This window comes from Meriones unguiculatus, chromosome 15 (assembly GCF_030254825.1).
Source record: "Meriones unguiculatus strain TT.TT164.6M chromosome 15, Bangor_MerUng_6.1, whole genome shotgun sequence".
Taxonomy (NCBI): Eukaryota; Metazoa; Chordata; class Mammalia; order Rodentia; family Muridae; genus Meriones; species Meriones unguiculatus.
The window spans coordinates 37,608,136-37,628,213 of NC_083362.1; the positions used below are offsets into that span (position 1 = coordinate 37,608,136).

A 20,078-nucleotide genomic window follows, 5' to 3' on the forward strand; every position below is an offset into this window, starting at 1 on the left:
GAGACCGGTTTATCCCGAATCATGACTGGCCCAGGTGTGCATGCAGCCCTTCTCTGCCATACTGTCACTTCTCTCCCAGGGGACCATTGCTACCAAACAAAACTAGACATTTTGCTTAAAGGCAACTGCGGTCTAATGATGGGCATGAAGGTATGCGTGACAAAAAAAGATTTTTAAGTAGGTAAAAATGTGAACTGGTACATGCTAACTGATGGAAAATTAAATAGCAGGCAATTATAACCCCCCACAAGTCACGGTGAAGACGAAAGATAAGATAAGGGCTCCTTTATTCCTGTCGAGCTTGGCATCCTGAGGGCTGCGGTGACAGTGACGGGAGAGTCTAAAATGGTAAGATTGAGCACACGCTATAAAATGAGGAGGGTTTTATAGCGGCTAGATTTTATTTGCTTATAAAGCCTCTTTCCTTTCTGTCTCCAAAGAACACTTGTTGCCAACTTAGAGCAATGCATCCAGACGTAATGCAAGGTAAACCCCGAGGAAATCATGCAAACTGCTGCTCGGAGGGTTCTGGAAGCCTATGGTTTCTTTTCTCGCTTAATGCAACCGGGGCTTTGCTCTCCCTGAACAAGGCAAGTGTCAGTGGCTTTCCACCCTGAGAACTGCAGGAGGAGGCTGTTTTTAGCCGGGAGCTGCTGCTTTGCCTATCACTGGAGTGCGGTTGTGGGATGCCTGGGAGAGAAGGCAGCTGGAGAGGAGGAAGGCGGAAGGGGAATGCGTGTAGGGAGAGCTCCGGGCTAGCACAGCGGTGTGCTAGGGATGTTCTCAGCCAGCCAGGGCAGCTTGGAGGCAGGCGGATCAGGTGGGGAGTTTTTGGCCATCTCTCCCCTCTTAGGTTCTTTCATTTGTTTGATATTCTAGGGAGCGCTGACTTATTTGTACCATTTCAGTGATATTGCGTGGTTAAAAATATGTTCCTGCGTGCATGGCAATTAACAGCAGGCTCTGCAGAGTGGAATAGTCCAGGATTTAGGCGCCTGCGAGATTTTTTCTTCGCTCCAGCCAGCAGATGGCGGTAGTGTACCATAGAAGAGCGCACGGGGCATGTTTGGTGAAGCCGGGAGGTTCACTTTTGTTTTGCTTTGTTATTTAAGCTCGACAATACCCATCTATATATCCTGTGGGCTCACAATGTATGAGCCTCGTCTAATCTTAAACTTGTTTTATGATGATATCATTATTTTTTACTGCTACAAATTAACTGTCGGTTTCAATCTACCCCACATTTCAGCTGCCTTGGGGGATCATCTCAGTTGTGCGGCTTTCCAATTTTATGACTGAGATCAAGAGTGATTCCTTAAAGGCACATGGGAAACAGTGAAATGTGGGGCGGGGACCGTGAGCTCCGTTCGGTGGCCACTCCCGGAGGTGATCAGGGATAGAACAGAAGGGCCAGGAAGCCAGGAGCCCACGGCTCCATCTGAAAAGTGACTTCCTTGACATTTGCTCAGCTCAGTCACTCATTTAGGTACGATCCTGACTCACTGTCAGTGGGGGGAAGTGGGGCTACATGAATCCCAATATTATCTTACCGAGTTATGCTTAAACAGAGGAGGAGAGTATAGGGAGATTCTAGGACAGGAACATCCTTGTTGATCCACAGGGAATTCTTTTCTCTCTCACAGGGACATAAAGCACCTGCATCCAATCACCTACTTAACTCTCCCTCTGGTCCTATGCTCTCTGGGCACCTACTAGGTGCTTGCCCTTGTGTGAAAAGTCCTTGTGAACTCACCGGTCAGAAGCTTCTGATTGCTGCCTAATCTTTTCTTGAAGCATAAGGGCAAAAGAGATTAGGATCCTCTTGATAGAGTTGGCAGAGCACCATTGATTGATGATAAACTTGAAGGAGAAAGGGGTCATATTCCAGCTTGCCCCAGTCAAAGATTTCCGACAGCAGCACGCGGTTGTAAATCTATTGCCCGCCGGCACACTGTCCATGAATGTGCAGAGGCAGAGACAAAGCCCGGAGGCCGTGAAAAGTCCAGGCTGCCCCTGATATGCTGGGTGGGTGTACTAAGTATGGGTCCAAGCTCCCTGCAGAGCCATCTGTCACTGCAGAGCAGCTACGCTGGCTTCTTAAGCAAGCTATGACCCACTCACCCCACCCCACCCCAGAAGTCCTGAACCCCAGCTTCTAGAACTGGTGGGTTCTCACAGGAATAAATAAAAATGGCTACCGCAGAGCATGCGCAGTGTGAGCAAGAGCCCTTCCAGGTTTTCTGTGTACGTGTTTATGTGCGCGTACGCGTGTGAGTAGGACAGACATCAGAAGTCTTAATTACTTCTCCACCTTATTTTTTGAGTCAGGATTCCTCACTGACTCTAGAACTCCCTCTTTTGACTACACTACCTGGCCCGAAAAGCCCCTGGACTCCTCCCCTGTGCTAAGATCACAGGCATATGATGCTGCTGGACCCTACTGTTTCACATGGGTGCTAGAGGCATCTCAACTTGGGTCCTTAAATGTGTGGCAGGCACAGACTTTCCTGACTGAGCCATCATCCCTCCAGCCCCAATTTAAATTTCCGTGACATTCATTCAAGCTGAATATCATTTGTACTCTTTTTATATGACACCTGAAGTTCAAAGGTTGATGAATTTCCCTAGTAAAGGCCAAACTGAAGCAAAAGCAGATCTGTTTGTGCTCCTTCCAACATGTGGTGCTTCCTCCATAAAGATACCACTTGCTGGAGCACCGCGCTGTGGTGCTGGACAGGTGAACAGACGGGAAGGCTTATGCGGAGAGACTGACACCTACAGCAGAATCAGGCGGAAGATTCACTGTACAGAGGCATGAGGTTTCCAGTGGTTGGGATATCGGGGAGACAAAACCAGGAGGCTCTTCTTGCGGATTTAGCCCACAGAGAGGGGCTGATTGATTCTGAGCCAGGGCTTCGGAGCTCCATGCGGATTGTGGAGTTAAAGACACAGAGGAAAAGCACACTTAGAACAGCTATACTGGGAAGTCTGCCCAGATACAGGCTGTAAAGGAAGGAGGCTGATGCGCTGGTCCATTCGGCTCTGGATCTCAGGTAAAGATAACAACGGGACTACTGGCAGCAGCGTCTTACAGCACAGACAGCCGAAGGCATTTCTGCGGATGAGGAAGTGCAAATGGTGAGATCAGTGCACAGAAGCACGCTGAGCACTGAGCACAGTGCAAACGGGACCACTATTGATCCTTAGAGGAAATGTTCATGTCTGCCCCACGAACAAATATAACTCCCGAGACCACCTTTAACAAAATATTTAGTCGGACCTCTCCAGACTCCATTTATAGGCTCATTTCTCTGCTCTTTACCTTTTAGGGCTTTTTCTGGGTTGCAGACTGGGGAGAAATCCCAGGAGACTTTGCTAGGTGGCTTGCAGACCATGCGGTACGTTTCCATGCAAAGGCATGCTGGGCCCGCGGTGGAGGCCAGTCATTGCAGGGAGTTCACTGGAGGGCTGCTTAGGCACATTAGTGACATCAGCCGCTGCGGGAGCCTGGGACTGTCCAGGAGCAGTGTTGTCAGACTGACCCCTGTCTAGCGTCTTCTCCATATGGAGATAATTTGGTCTATTGTGGCTGTGGACACAGCCAAGTGTGGAGAACCACTTAGGGCAGTTTAAGAATCCATTAGAATCATTAGATCTCCTCTGAGCTAGCCAGAATAATTAAATCTGTGTCCAAGTGGAGACTAGTTTAGCTGCCGATTTTAGATCTTACTTACCTTTCAAAAGAATTGAGAGGAAATTCTAATGCGCCATTCACTCACAAATGCCTTCTAATGGTTCTATGAAAACATTCTACTCATCTCCGCTCAAAATGGCTTCATATTTACGTTGCTGAAGTCTGTTTTTGAAATGTATTGTGACTTCGTTTTAATAGTCTGTGAACTCAGGTTACTCATAGGATGGATGGGAATCAAGCAGTCTGTGATTACAATACAAGTGATGTTTTAAAGAAATCAGACTATGAACTTATTTGATTGTTCAACGTTCTCAGTACATTATCTGGATAGCCTGTCGATTTTTGTCTGGGTTAGTGTCAGAAGTTTTCAATTGCAAGTCCCTCCAGGGCAGGACTGATGTCATCTCCATCACTTTGAGAGCTCCAGGCTCTTCATCCCATAAGCATTTCTGGAGTGGCCATTATGAGGCTGGAATTCTCAGCTGGCACTGCCAACTCCTACATTTAGAGGATGGCAGAGACCTCTATAAGACCGTATACTGGGCACCAAAGTAAGCTAGTTCCTCTCCCCTCCATCTTTGTCTCTTCCTGTGTCTCCCTCCCGTTCTTCTTTCCAGCTTGCCTTCTCCTCTCCTGACCCTGTGGAAGGAGGAGGAAACAAAGACACATTGGTGTTTTTCAACCTTGATTGCTCCCTTCTAGGCCTGAGCTGGGTTAAATACAAACCTTTCAGGTGCAAAGGCACTTGCTGTAATGTGGTGGACATTTGGGTTGTATTATTTTTTTTCTTTTTCTTTCATCTCATTTTAGTCAGAAAACACATTGTATCTTCTCAGTGACCATACCCCGAACATCTTTGTTTCTTGCCCAGTCTCATGTTCTCCTACCCAGAGCATGGTGGCATTTTCTGACCAGTTAGCTGCCCACAGCCTGTAAACATATGTTTGTGATAGTTGCAGCCAGTCTAGAAGCACTGAACTTAAAGGTGTTAGCTTCATGGGTTTTACGATCATAAGCTGTCTCAACAGAAATGTCATTGGTAAGGATCTTTGGACACCTGGACTCCTAGCATGTAGATACCAATGATTTACAGTTGCAGGACAGATAGTGGAGTATTATTCTGTTTTGTATGTGTGGTGTGTGATATGTGGCATGTATATATTTACACGCCACATTACATGTATACATTAAATGGATACATTTACAGTCTAGAGCAGAACACTGGATTCCTTACTCTACTGCTCTCTGCTTAATCTGTTGAGACAGGAGTTCTCACTGAAGTGGAATCTTGCTGTTTCCCGACTGCCTGCTAATTTGCTGGCCAAGGAGCTCTCAGGATCTTCTTGTCTCCATGCCACAAATCTGGAATTGTAAGAACATGAAGCCACGGCCATCTATTTTCTAGGAGTGCTGGGTATTTGAACTCAGGTCCTCTGTGAAGAGCAGAGAAGTTCTCTTAACCACTGGGCCATCTCCATAGCTTTTGTGGCATTTTTCTAGTCACTTAACTGGAAAGTGTTGCCAAAGGTAGGATATGAACTGTGAGGAAAAACTTGAAGAACCAGGCCCACAAAGCTACTTCAAAAGTGCTTGGCTGGAGCCAATCACTTTCTGAAGGTCTCAGAATTTCTATCAGTTAGTGTGGGCGTAATAATCCCCTCTGCAGATTCTTTAGTTGTATGGTATATGAGGCATGCATGTATTTACAGTTGGAAACTGTGTTAGAAGTGGTGGGTAGGAACAATTGTGCTTATTGGCTCGCTTCTGTGTATGACAAGCAGTGCTAAGGCAATACAATTACATGAGTAGGGAACATTGAATAAATTTCATATAAAATGTAGCACCAAAATAGACATAATAACTCAATGCTTATTTCTTGGTTAAAAGAAGGAACCAAGCAAACATGGGTGAAATTCTACCTCTGCCAGTTTGTGACCTTGCCATTTAACTTCTTTTTTATAGAAAGATATAAAGTTCCCAGTTATAAAATGAACCTGATAGCTCTGCTTCATGGAAGCATGGGGGGGATTAAGGGAAATACACTAGCATGGAGCACATGACATCGTGTGTCCTTAGGAGCTTGCACATACTACTACATAAAGAGTAGTTTCAATTGCTTTATATGTAATGTGTCCTCACTCAAGTATTAATCCAAAATTTTAAAAATTCATGGACCTGGGCCTGGTAGTTTAAGTCTGTAGTTATTGCTCCTGGAGGCTGAAGACCACATGTTTAGGGTTGCCTGTGCTACAAGCAGGCTTTAAGCCGAGCCTGGGCCACTTGGTGAGAAAGGAAAAAGGGAACTAGGAGCAAACCTCAATAGAATGCTAGTGAAACATAGCAAGCAGGGGGTGGGTGTCATACGTGAAAGGCAGGGAGTGTCGTATGTGAGAGGCAGGAGCTGGTGTCCTATATGAGAGGTGGGGGTGTTGTATGTACGAGAAGCTAGTTTCAGGCAGTAGCTGTTCCCCCATCAACCCTTTCTACCGAGGAATGGGTTCCTTTCAACACTGCCTTCCAACATGCGGCATGCCAAGCCTTGCAGTCACCAGCAATTGTGTCCTTAGTCTCATGCTTTGCCATGAGCTGTTGACCTGAAAGAGCTCAGAAACATCTTGTTGCTATATAGATTCTCATCTCAGGCCATTCCCAGCCCAAGCCCGGGGGCTGCCAGGAATCTGCTCGAAGATGTTGCGGTCTGCTGCTTATGCCAGCGGGCTTTGAGACTGGTCACCTGAATCCAGAGCCCGGCTTTGCTCACTCTTCACCTTGGGGCCTGGAGAATTGAACCAAACCTTTTGAAACTCATCCTTTTCGTCATTAATAAGTAGATAACAGCATTAGTCTACATTGAAAAATCTCCTTCTATTGCCACACTTTGGTTGACATACTCTTTTACATAATGTCAAAGCATCCTGTGAGCTGAGGGTTTCTTTTTAAAAGTTTCGCATTCCTATCGGTGCAGAATATGGGGGTGTGAGGTCTATCGTCTTACTAATCTGTTAGTGACAACGCTTCTTCTTCGTCTTCTTCTTCTTTTTCTTCTTCTTCTTCTTCTTCTTCTTCTTCTTCTTCTTCTTCTTCTTCTTCAAGGTATTTAATATTATTTTTATGTGTGTTGGTGTGAGGCTGTCAGATCCTGTCATCTGTGTGCTGAGGATTGAACCTGGGTCCTCTGGAAAAACAGCCAGTGCCCTTAAGTGCTAAGCCATTTCTCCAGCCCAAGAGCTTCTTTTGTAACCTAGAATTTATACCAATTGAAGCATCACTCCCCACTTCACTTTCCCTTCAGCCTTCGGCCACCTCTGCTTTTCTCTGTTTCTGTAAGTTCACCTCTGAAGGTGGCTCATGAGAAACAGTGCTGCACTGTCCTCCCATGATGAGCTCATTTCACTTAGCTCATTTCATCCTTTTGATCATCAATGACAGAGTCATTTTCTTCCACTTCAGTTAGAATAAGTCATTATTTTTTTCTTCCTCCATTCTCTTTGGTGTGTATGTTGTGTATGGCTGTGTAGTTATATTTTTTGCATGTATGTGGAACACATGCACATGTGTGTGAGTATGCATCGATGCTTGTTGGAAGTAATTTTCTCCCACTCTTCCACTTTATTCACTGAGGCAGGGGCGCTCAGTTGGCTGCAGAACTCAGGCATTTGGTAAATCTTGCTAGCTTGCCTGCCCTAATTGCCTGTCTCTGCTCCTTGAGGCTGGAATTATATTCAGGCTGCTGTGTCTCTGTCACCTAAGGAGGTTTCTGGGGGATCTGAACTCTGTTCCTCATATTTGCACGAGAAGCACTTTAATGACTGAACCATCTTCCCAGGCCGCAGGTTGAAGAATTTCTCTTTGGATGTGTACAACACATACAAATATCTGTTTACTTATCAGTGGCCATTTAAGATGTTTCTACTTTTTTTTTTTTTTTTTTTTTTTTTTTTTTTGCTACTGTGTATAATGCTGCACACAGTATTAGAGTGAAGATATCTTCTCTAGAATGGAAATAAGTTGGGGACTGTTTTTAATACTTATTCAAAATGAACACACAGAAACATTGGGGAGGTTTAAATATATTTAAGAAGTCACACACAGCTAGCAAATATTCCAGCTGGGCTTCAATCCCACATACAAGTTTGGAGCTCCTGTTCTGGAAGTGATAACACTTGCATACTTGAAATTTTAACAGTGCCTGGCACCTGTTAAAACAAAATAAATGTCTGCTAATTCTATTGACAAGGAGGCTGTGCCTCTGGCTTTAGGCTTTTGTCTACCTGCCTTTCATTTTCCTTGGTTGCATTTCTGCAGAGGTGAAATTTTCTGTTACAAGACTGAACTCCAGCTCCTTAAAGAGGTAAATTTCTATTAGTGTTGATTTTGAAAACTACTACTAACGTTTTCGTGAACTCTTGCAACATTTTAGTAACAAAGTTCCCCCATTTCTTCTCTCCTACCTCTTCTCCCTACTTGTATGTCATAAACCCACTCATTAATTCCCCCCAACCAAATAAAAACTGTAAAAACAAAGTATCATTTGTACCAATAAGAAAATATAACAGCTGTCATTCATGCTTTCAAACCAGAATTTTAATCCCCAGAGATCATATAGTAACTATTAAGATATGAAGAAAATTGGCCCTGTGTACCACCCACGGAGAAGGTCCGAAGGTAGCTGTGACCACAAGGCTCACCGCTGAGTCCTGCTGTTAAATAGCAGTGACTTGGCCAAGCACTGATAAGGCACTGCAGAGTCCATGAAAGCTAATGACAGCTTGCAGGACTTGTGTGGATTGCAAAATTCCCCTTTTAGACCTGGGGGACTATTTCTCTAAGGATGTCGGCTGGAGCTGAGGAGGAGGAGAAAGCCAGATAGAGCTCTGTAAGAGCTTAGAGCTGCCCTGTAACCGGAAGCCAACCCACCCCTCCCATGTCTTCCTCCCTTCCCCAGTTGGTGATTTTTTGACAGTACAAAGCCCATCGCTTCTTCCCTGTCACACGAAGTGCAGCTCTTCTTATCTTTAAGGTGTCTCAATTTAGTGGAAAGTAGCGTAGAGTCTGCTGCCCAGTCCCTGTGCCAGGAATGATCTTCCCAAAATAGGAAGTATATAATGTGTAGGCTGCGTGGCTAGAATTAGGTTGGATCAGTAGGAGACAGGGAGATTTGTTTGCTTCAGAAAAAAATCTCCTACTGCCTTAGGCTGGCTGCAGAATCCAGGACAAATATCTCATCCCCGGGCTGTAGAAATCAAACCGTCCCTGTGGAAAACAGTGCTGATGACCCTCTCCACAGACTCCCAGGCCCTTTGAACAAAGCCTTTTGTGATCAAACTGCCAGTTCCAGTTAAGATTTGGAAACCATTACATTTAATCCCTCCCCATTAGGTCAAAGGAGACAGAAACAGACTTTCTTATCTAGGTAAATTTTCTTTCCTTCTTTGTTTTTATAATGAATTAAAATGTAAAACTGACTGCTCTCTAGATGTCCAAGTGAAATTAATCACCTCGAAATGGAGAGGAGGAAAGTCAGAAGTCAAAAAGGTGTGTCTAAGTTTTTTTAAAAAATTATTTGTGCAAATGTGTGTCTGCTGCGTATGTGTATGTGTGTGTAGCATGCATGCCTCTGTGTGCACACGTGTGTGCTTGTGTATAGCATCAGAACACTCATCTGAGTAAAGGCACTACCAAATTTACTGTTCTCCAGCCTTTCAGATTCTTATTTCCAATCTACCTGTTGGGTAATAAAGGCTTAGATTTGTTTTGATTGCCTCAGAATACCACAGAGCAACCATGAAAAAGTGAATTACTCCACCTCTCCAGCACAAAGTCAGAGAGGAGAGAAGGGAAGAAAAATCACTTGTGGTGCGATTACAATTCCCAGTGTTCGCCGTTGAGGGACACTACAGACATGTACATTCCATACTGGGTGAAGGATTTCCATAAAACAGAGTTCATCAGACACAAATAAATTTTATGCTTTAGAGAAGGCAGCTCCTTTCTATGCTCCAAATCCCTCAATTGGAAACTTTATTCTTCCATTAAAAAGAAATGCTCTCTGTGATTTATAAAGTGCAATGCTTTTGCTTCAAGTCCAACGTTAGCATTCTGCCTTCTGCCTTTAGCTTAATGGGTATTCTCAAAACTGGCAGCTTTTCCCCTCATGCGGGAAGGAGGAATAATTCTGTATTAAGAGCACCAAAATAGGTTAAAGAAACATTATGTCAGGGGCTCTAGACTGTTAACAAGCCAAGGAAACACAAGTCATAGGGCATAATTCAATTAAGGGCAACTGGCTAAGAGGGCCACCATTTCATCTCAGTGACTTCACCTGTTGATTCTCAAGGTGACCCTTCGGGTCTCTCTGAAATCTGACTGCGCTCTGGATGTCTTTCTAATTTGTGAGTGAGTTGTCATTAGCAAGCCTGTGGGGCTGTTCACCAGTCATGACTGCGGTAGAGGCCGTGGGCATCCTGGGTGGGGACTCCAGGACCCATTCACTCATTAGTTGTGGAGGTGGTGGACACGATGTGTGGCCTGTATGGACTCCCCAAGGCCTATGTTTTCTTCACCAGCTGGGAGTGTTGGCTGGTTAGTGACCCATAGCTTGCCTTTTCTAGAGAATGGCTGATGGAAGCTGCAGCTCCCGGCCCCAGTGAAGGGCTTCCAGTGATTAACAGGCAGGAACCTACCAATGGTTCCCTTGCTAAAGGGATCAATAATTAATTTTATGGTGTGGAATCGTGGGTCAGGTCAAAACTAGATTTTTATCAGGGACCACATCCTTGCTCATCACATCCTCTTGATACTCTGTCTTCATAGCTGTACTCCTAACATTTGCTGATTTTCCCTCAATAGCATCCTTTCAATGTATTTCACATATATTGTCATGGTCTCAGGCTGATTTGTGTGTGTATGTACCTGCATATATGTGTTTGTTTATGTGCAAGTGGCATGTGTAGAGGCCAGAGGTCAATGACGGGAACCTTCTTCAACATTTTTTTTTCCACTTTATCTTCTGAGACAGGGTCTCTCCCTGAACCTGGGGCTCATCAAATCAACTAGCCTGGCTGGCAAGCAAGCCTCAGCGATCCTTCTAAGAGATTACAGACTCACATTGCTGTGTTTTATTGTGTTCTCACTAGTGATCAAACTCAGGTTCTAATGCTTCTGTAGCAAGCATTTTTACCAACAAAAACATCTCCCCAGCCCCGCTAGGCTCGGATTTTTAGGGTACCAAGATGTGAGACAGTAACTTGCTTTTAACTTCCATTGTCCTAAGGAATTCAGTAAGACAAGCTCATTATCAACCAGAGATCAAGCAGAATACCATATGCCATCCTTCCCAAACTGTTGACGTCTATTCTAATGACCCTTAATAAGCCTTTGAAAGAGAAAAGTTCCATCAGTTGTGTAATATTCTCTTTGCCGCCCTTACCCATGTGTCAGGCTGGCAGATAATCAAAATCACAGGCTGGAATTTAAACTCTGACTGATCCTACCCCTTACTCCCCAATTTTGTTGGTTTGTCTAAAACTTGACTCTATTTATAGCAATCTTCTTAAAAGCTTGGCTTTTCACGTTAGAATGATGCTCTGTTACAATCGAAATAATTATTATGGACTTTGTATATGATAGTCATCTGGGTGACACAGTGAAAGATTTTCACTTGGGATCAAACAGTCCATCCAAGTCTGAAATAATATGTATTTTCTGGGCCCTCTGTAATTAGAAATGTGATTGTATAAATGACTGAAAAATCTGTTCTGTTTTAAAGAAATTGGCCTGGAGCCTGTTCTACTCAGGACACAAAATTTGCAGAATGTGAAGGTTTCCTTGTATCGCTACCAGCTAGTGGTGTGAGGGTGGGCTGAATCAGCAGCTGGAGAGTGGTGATTCTAGCTGACAGGAGCAATCCTCCAGGAAATGTCAGCTTGACCCCACTGTTAGAAAAACGGAGCAGAGAGGGGAGGAAAGAGGACACCAGGATGGAAATATTTTAAAGGTATTATTATTTCTCTGGATGTGTGTGTGTGTGGTGGGGGGGCTGGGGCAGGCCACATAACTGCACAGTGAAGGACTTGGAACAATTTACATGCTCCAAAACTATGCTCTGTAGCCAGCGTGATGTCCACACATGAGGCACTCAGTGGGGTATTAATGATTCTCAATACTATATTTCAGTCTAAAGGAATTGGCTTTTCATTTCCACCATGTTATTGCTTATTTATAATCAATACCTTCTAATTAATTCTGGAACACCCTTTTAAAAGGAAGCAGGTGTTTTCTATTTAGACATCTGATGTTCATTTCAGTTCAATTTCTTCGTGTTTAGAAATGATTTTTTTTGCTGGATTTGTGGGATGTGAAGATAGAATTTGATCTTTGAATAAGATGCATCCATTTGAGGGTCAGTGCTGAAAAGTCAGAAAATTGCTTTTAATTTTATATAATTTGTGGTTTATTTGTGAGAGTCACAGAATTTCACATTCTGAGACTATTTTCCCAGGGATTCTGTTTCTAAATAGTCTCTGCCTTTTAAGGGAGGATGAATACATTTTGTTATTGAATTCTATACGAAAAGCTTGAAACTTGCTATTTAGCACTACAAAAGGGCGCTAGTTTGTGTCATTTGCTAATGTCTTTGTTCAAAACTCTTTTCACATCATCACATGGCCATGAGAGCATTTAAGAGGAACAGTATCTTAGCCATATTTCCTTAGACTATGACAGAGTCCTAAGAAAAGCAACCTAAAGAGAGAAATTGCTTATTTTGGCTCCCAGTTTCAGGCTGTCTTCCTTGGTGACATTGCTCTGAGACAGTGGTGTGACAGAACAGCACAAAGGAAAGGACATGTTTCAGAGGATATTTACTTCATGGAGGACAGTAACAAGAGAGATGAGGGATGGAGGAGAAGAGAAGGAGGAGGGGAAAGAAGAAGAAGAGGAAGGAGGGAAGGAGGGAGGCCGGCAGATTAGTTCTAAGGACATATAACCAGCAATCTCCTTCCAGCTCCATCCCAGCTCCTGAAGAACCTTGCTAGCAGTTTGGACTAAATCTTCAACTATGTACCTGTGGACAACATTCTACTTTTAAACCGTAACAGGCAATTTAAGATGTGTCCTTGACACTTGGGTTCTTTTGGTCACGGTTTGGTATGAAGAAACCAATTCTTGGGGAACAATGACTCCTCATCAAAAACACAAGCAACCATTAGAGAGCTCAAATTATTCTCCATTCATTTCTCCTGTGTTCTCTCTACCTAAACACACATCTGCTGGTCTTAGAAAACCAGAGACACAGCACTGCCAGCATGGTTATATTTAAGTTTTACTATTCGACATACTTGGAAATATGTATTTTATCCTCAAAAATTAAAATACGTTGTTCTATACTAGAGAATTTTAATGGCATTTGAAAGTTTTAAATTTCAGGAGAATAGTTTTGATCTTGATTATCACAAAATCTTTACGTGCATTTGAGTGTGTGTATGTGTGTGTGTGTGTGTGTTGTGGATAATCTCAGGCACTCTTCCTCAGGAAGTTCCCACTCATCCTCCTCCTCCTTCTTTTTTGAGAGAAAGTCTCTCATTTACCAGTTGCTGAGGGTGGATGACCAGTGAGCTCCAGCAAGCTATTGACCCAACTCTGCCACCCTGTGGTAGGGTTGCAAGTATGCCCACCCACACTGACATTTCCTTACCTGAGTTTTAAGAGCTGAACTTGGGGCTTAAGCTTTCAAGGCTAACATTTCACCAGTTGAGTGAGCTACATAGCCCTCTAAGGGCATTTTGTAGAGTTAGAACCTGGCCAAATAAAATGAATAAATAAAAAAGAAGTCAGTGCTAAGAAAAATAACAAGGGTATTTGTGTGATGTGCACTTATAAAGTTTTTATATCATTTTTATTAAACCTTCTGAGTCGGTTTAAAAATTTAATCTTTTCTTTGATTTTTCTTTCCCTGCTTATTTTTCTCATTTCTAGAAATAAACTATAGTTCTTTGAACAGGAAGTAGTTTACTAATAACCTTGACCTCTCTTAGTTGTTTGACCAAACAATCATAAAATTATCCTAATTGTTTAAGGTGTTAGGGAGATCAATCACTTTTGAATAATATATGTGTGAGTGGGTTGCTGGAAGTTTTCACACATTGCTATACTTTGATCATCCACCTTAATAAAAGCACAGAGGTGACCCATGAGGTACTTCCACATTAGCATATGTATGTTTTTAGTATATATCTATATTATTTTAGAGAAGATTTTCATCTACGATGAAAAGTTTTAAGGTGACTATCAAGCAAGGTCAATTTTCATTCTCTAATTTTTCAATTAATTAATGAATAGGAAGCCACTCAGAAATGTTCTATATGTTAGCAGTCACTCTAGAAACGAGACATTTGTTAGTTGGTCTTAATTCAGTGAGTATTCACAACTAGCGAGTTGCAAACTCTTTTAAAGATAGCTTATTCTCTAATCATGGGTCCTGGCTATTTTCATATCTCCCACCCATGAGAAAGAGGTCTCAGTGCTATTTCTATCTATAATGCTGCAGAGCTCTTCAGAGTCTGTTTGCACTGAAACAGTATAGAGCTCCTTGCCTTAACTGGTCTCCAATACCACTTACTTGGTGCTGGTTGCATCATCCCTCATGAAGGCGTGTCATTCACCATGCCACCCCAGAACCACCAGTTTCTTGTGACTGCCTCGAGAATTGTTACAATGCTTCGTTCACAATGACTGCAACTGTAAATTTTACCCAGTATGTGCAGGAAAACATGAGTGATTAAGTTCTCTTGTCTGTCACATCAAGGTCCAGTTGTTTTCTTTGACCTCTTTAGGTGGTATCTGCTACTTTCTTAGCACTTGGTCTCCTGTGGTGTTGACTGTGAATTTACCTTCCACCATGTCATCCAGAGATGACATAGGGAGGTGCCCTGGAACACAGGAAATGCTGTCCATGTCTGTATGGTCCATCAGCACAGAACCTAAGACAGGAGTCTGCATGTTTCTAACCTTTGTGGGCATAGAAAGCAAAAGTCTTGAAAGTTTGTAGAAGAGCTGTGCAGCCTGTGATAAGGAGGTTCACATGACCAATTTAGATGAAGGACATGAGCTCCTGCCCTGCTCCATTTGGGGTATAGACGCCAGTGGACACTACAATCTAAAGAGCTGGTATAAAGACTATACATGCGGCTCAAGCTCAAAGAAACGCCAGAGTTCTGAATTTGTCCTGTGCTTGTAGAAATGGCAGTCATCCCAAAGTATCACATGAACCTCTTCTGGAAAACCCAAATGATTCAGTCTTTTAACATCTCGAGAAGGGAGTACTATGCTGGCGAGCAGAGTTTCTCCCAGGGGTTGTTTGGAGATGTTTGCTTTCTGCACTATTCTGTAGAGGCTGAGAGGATGTTCTACAGAGGAGTGGGACAAAGGGCCTGATCAGATATGAGGCACCCTGTCTAGACGGCGTTACTAGAGAGGCTGCTCCCAGGCATCGAATAGGAATGGCATTTATTTCTTGGAAGATGAGTCAAGGCACTCCACTTTTGAGGTAGCTTTTCTGTTCTGTTCATCTCAGTATTGCCCCACACAATCCAGAGGCTTCTTGTTAAGCTGTTACTGAGTGACTTTCATTGCTCCTTCCCTAATGTCCTAGCAGGCAGCCTTCAGGATCTCTCTGTGACAGAGGTGAGAATGGCTGCAATTTTAAAACTGAATGGCCACATTCTTTAGGCATTAACTTAAATTCATAAGCATTAACATCGCATGCAGAGCTCTCTCAATTTCCTAATAGAAGACTGAGCTCTGAGGAAAAGCAGTTACCTGATGGGCTCTACACTGAGTAAACACAAATGGAAGCTGAGGCCATTATCACTGCTTACAGTATTCACGTGAATTGATGAAAGTGGGGCAGCTTGTCACATTAGTAGAAAAATGGAATCTGGGAATTTTTACTGGAACATTAGGAATCATGAGTTATGACTAGTAATGTAAACCTGTTTTTTAAAGTCTAGTCCTATTCAAAGAACAGTGAAAATAGTGGCTGTCTCATTGCCTTTTTGTTCATACAAGAAACAAATAAAACATTGGTATTCTAAAGCCATAGATCAAACACCGGAGTTTAAGACTTTTAGAATGGCAATAATTAGGAAGACATGCATCTTTTGTGGAAAAGGTAAAGCTTACTATCCCTTCCATGTTGTTATGGAGAATGGTGGAAGGATCAGAGGTGGAACCTTGCTCCCGCTCTGCAGCAGAGATGACTCCAGATTTTATTTTAATCTGATTTATATTGCTTTCATATTTTCTTCTCCCTCCCTCTCCCTCCTTCTCTTTTACTCTTTCTCCCTTTAATTCTTCTCTTTCTGAACTCTTCCAGATCCCCGTGAAGCCCTATTGTATCTAAATAGATCACTTCCTTTATGAGTTGCTACTTAAACTTGCTCTTGGAGAGTGAAATTAATTGACTCTCTCCCATAGCAGAGGCTCCTGGAGAACCCATCTGTAGGTGTCTCGGGCTGAACAATGCATCTGACGCAAGCTCTGTCCATGATTTAAAAATCTCTGGGAATAATAATTGGTCTTTGTTTCAGGGATGATTCATTGCTGATGTCTTCCTTAATTCCTAGGCAACTATTAAAGGAAACAGCCCCGCTTGTGTGTAGCTGTGACAGTGCTGCAGATTCAAATTGTCACTAAGGAAAGGTCTGGGAGATTAAAGGGAATATGATTTTATTGGTTGTTCACTTAAATTTAAAGAAGAAATATGGAGATGAATACCAATCTTTTATGATTTTTTTTTCTTGGACAAATACGTAAGAAAACTGTTGACTGAGGCTACCATTAAAGTGTTTGGGTGTGTTGGGGGTGGGGAGATAAGAAAGATTGCTTGATTAGTCTGCAAACAGGACCGGAGGTCCTGAGTTTGAATCCCTAGCACCCAGGTAAAAAGCCAGGAATGTCTATATGTGCTTGTAACCCTAGCATTGGAGGGTGGAAACACACAGTTCCTGAGAACTGTCTGACCACCGGCCTAGCCTTTGAGGCAGTAAAAGAGCACATCACTTTTTTTTAAAAAAACTTTTATTAATTACGCTTTATTCACTTTGTTTCCCCCCATAACCTCCCCTCCTTATCCCAACTTCCTTCCCCCTTCTTCATGCATGCCCCTCCCCAAGTCCACTGATAGGGGAGGTCCTCCTCTCCTTCCTTCTGATCCTAGTATATCAGATCTCATCAGGAGCGGCTGCATTGTTATCTTCTGTGGTCTGGTAAGGCTGCTCCCCCCTCAGGGGGAAGTGATCAAAGAACAGGCCAATCAGATTATGTCAGAGGCAGTCCCTCTTCCCATTACTATGGAACCCACTTGGACACTGAACTGCCATGGGCTACATCTGTGCAGGGGTTCTAGGTTATCTCCATGCATGGTACTTGGTTGGAGTATGAGTCTCTGGAAAGACCCCTGTGCTCTGATTTTTTGGTTCTGTTGCTTTCCTTGTGGAGCTCCTGTCCTCTCCAGATCTTATTTCCCACTTCTTTCATAAGATTCCATGCACTCTGCCCAACAGTTGGCCATAAGTCTCAGCATCTGCTTTGATAGTCTGCAGGGCAGAGCCTTTCAGAGGCCCTCTGTGGTAGGTTCCTAACTTGTTTCCTGTTTTCTTCTTCTTCTGATGTCCATCCTCTTTGCCTTTCAGGATGGGGACTGAGCATTTTAGTCAGAGTCCTCCTTCTTGATTAGTTTCTTTAGGTATACAGATTTTAGTAGGTCTATCCTATATTATATGTCTATATGAGTGAGTATATACTGCGTGTGTCTTTCTGCTTCTGGGATAGCTCACTCAGGATGATCCTTTCCAGTTCCCACCATTTGCCTGCAAATTTCATGATTTCCTTGTTTTTAATTTCTGAGTAATATTCCATTGTGTAGATGTACCACAATTTCTGTATCCATTCTTCAGTTGAGGGGCATCTGGGTTGTTTCCAGCTTCTAGCTATTGCAAATAAAGCTGCTACAAACATGGTTGAACATATGTATTTGTTGTGTACTTGAGCCTCTTTTGGATATATGCCTAAGAGTGGTATGGCAGAATCTTGAGGAAGCGCTATTCCTAGTTGTCTGAGAAAGTGCCAGATTGATTTCCAGAGTGGTTGTACCAATTTACATTCCCACCAGCAGTGGAGGAGGGTTCCCCTTTCTCCACAACCTCTCCAGCATGTGTTGTCACTTGAGTTTTTCATCTTGGCCATTCTGATGGGTGTAAGGTGAAATCTCAGGGTTGTTTTGATTTGCATTTCCCTAATGGCTAATGAGGTTGAGCATTTCTTTAAGTGCTTCTCTGCCATTCAATATTCCTCTGTAGAGAGTTCTCTGTTTAGCTCTATTCCCCATTTTTTAAGTGGATTACTTGGTTTGCTGCTTTTCAGCTTCTTTAGTTCTTTATATATACTGGATATTAGTCCTCTGTCAGATAGAGGGTTGGTGAAGATTCTTTCTCAATCTGTAGGCAGTCGTTTTGTTTTGATGATGGTGTCCTTTGCTTTACAGAAGCTTTTCAGTTTCATGAGGTCCCATTTATTGATTGTTGCTCTTACAGACTGTGCTGTTGGTGTTGTGTTCAGGAAGTTTTCCCCTGTACCAATGAGTTCTAGGGTCTTCCCCACTTTTTCTTCTAAACGATTTAATGTGTCTGGTTTTATGTTGAGGTTTTTTTTATCCACTTAGACTTTAGTTGTGTGCAGGGTGATAAGTATGGATCTATTTGCATTTTTCTACATGTAGATATCCAGTTAGACCAGCACCATTTGTTGAAGATGGTTTTGGCATCTTTGTCAAAGATCAGGTGTCCATAAGTGTGTGGGTTTATTTCTGGGTCTTCTATTCAGTTCCATTGATCCACCATTCTGATTCTATGCCAGTACCATGCAGTTTTTATTAATGTTGCTCTATAATACAGCTTAAGATAATGGATGGAGATACCGCCAGAAGATCTTTTATTATAGAGGATTGTTTGAGCAAATCTGGGTTTCTTGTTATTCCATATGAAGTTGAGAATTTTTCTCTCAAGGTCTGTAAAGAATTGTGTTGGTAATTTGATGGGAATTGCATTGAATCTGTAGATTGCTTTTGGTAAGATGGCCATTTTTACTATATTAATCCTGCCAAGCCATGAGCATAGGAGATCTTTCCATCCTCTGATATCTTCTTCTCATTCTTCAGAGACTTGAAATTTTTTTCATACAAGTCTTTGACTTCTTTGGTTAGGATTACACCAAGGTACTTTATGTTATTTGTGGCTATTGTGAAGGGTGTTGTTTTTTTCTCTGCCCTTTTGTCTTTTGTATACAGGAGGGCTACTGATTTTTTTTTTTGACACAAAACTAACTCGTTTTGTATCCAGCCACTTTGCTGAAGGTGTTTATCAGCTATAGGAGTTTCCTGGTAGAATTTTTGGGGTCACTCAGGTATACTATCATATCATCTGCAAATAGTGATACTTTGACTTCTTCCTTTCCAGTTTGTATCCCCTGATCTCCTTCAACTGTCTTATTGCTCTATCAAGGACTTCTAGAACTATGTTGAAGAGATATGGAGAAGGTGGGCAGCCTTGCCTTTTCCTTGATTTCAGTGGGATTGCTTTAATTTTCTTTCTGTTTAGTTTGAAGTTGGCTATAGGCTTGCTGTATATTGCCTTTACTATGTTTAGATATGTGCCTTGTATCCCTGATCTCTCCAATATTTTAAACATGAATGGATGTTGGATTTTGTCAAATGCTTTTTCAGCATCTAAGGAGATTATCATGTGTTTTTTTATTTCAGTTTGTTTATATGGTGGATCATTGATAGATTTCTGTATATTGAACCACCCCTGCATTCTTGGGATGAAGCCTACTTGGTCATAGTGGACGATATCTTTGATGTGTTCTTGTATTCCATTTGCAAGTATTTTGTTGAGTATTTTTGCATCACCTTTCATAAGAGAGATTGGCCTGAAATTCTCTTTCTTTGTTGGGTCTTTGTGAGGTTTAGGTACCAAGGTGACTGTGGCTTCATAAAATGAGTTTGGTAGGAAAGTTCATAGCACTGAGTATCTTCAAGAAGAAATTTGAGACAGCTCATTCAAGCAACTAATGGCTTACCTAAAAACCCTAGGGGGAAAATAAAGCAGACACACCAAAAAGGAGTAGATGGCTGGAAATAATCAAAATCAGGGCTGAAATAAATAAGTTAAAAACAAATAAAACAATTCAAAGAATCAATGAAACCAAGAGCTGGTTCTTTGAGAAAATCAACAAGATAGACAAACCCTTAGCCAAGTTAACGAAAAGGCAGAGAGACACCACCTAAATCAACACAATCAAAAATAAAAAGGGGGACATAACTACAGAC

General features: G+C 42.5%; 1 long non-coding RNA gene across 1 annotated transcript in view; it reads left to right on the plus strand.

Moving 5' to 3' along the window:
• Positions 1-256: 256 nt before the first annotated feature.
• The window catches only part of LOC132648059 (uncharacterized), a 66,644-nt gene continuing 46,822 nt past the window's right edge, over positions 257-20,078 (plus strand). The window contains exon 1 of the long non-coding RNA XR_009586429.1: positions 257-348. This is a non-coding gene — a long non-coding RNA (uncharacterized LOC132648059). The remainder of the gene's footprint in view (positions 349-20,078) is intronic.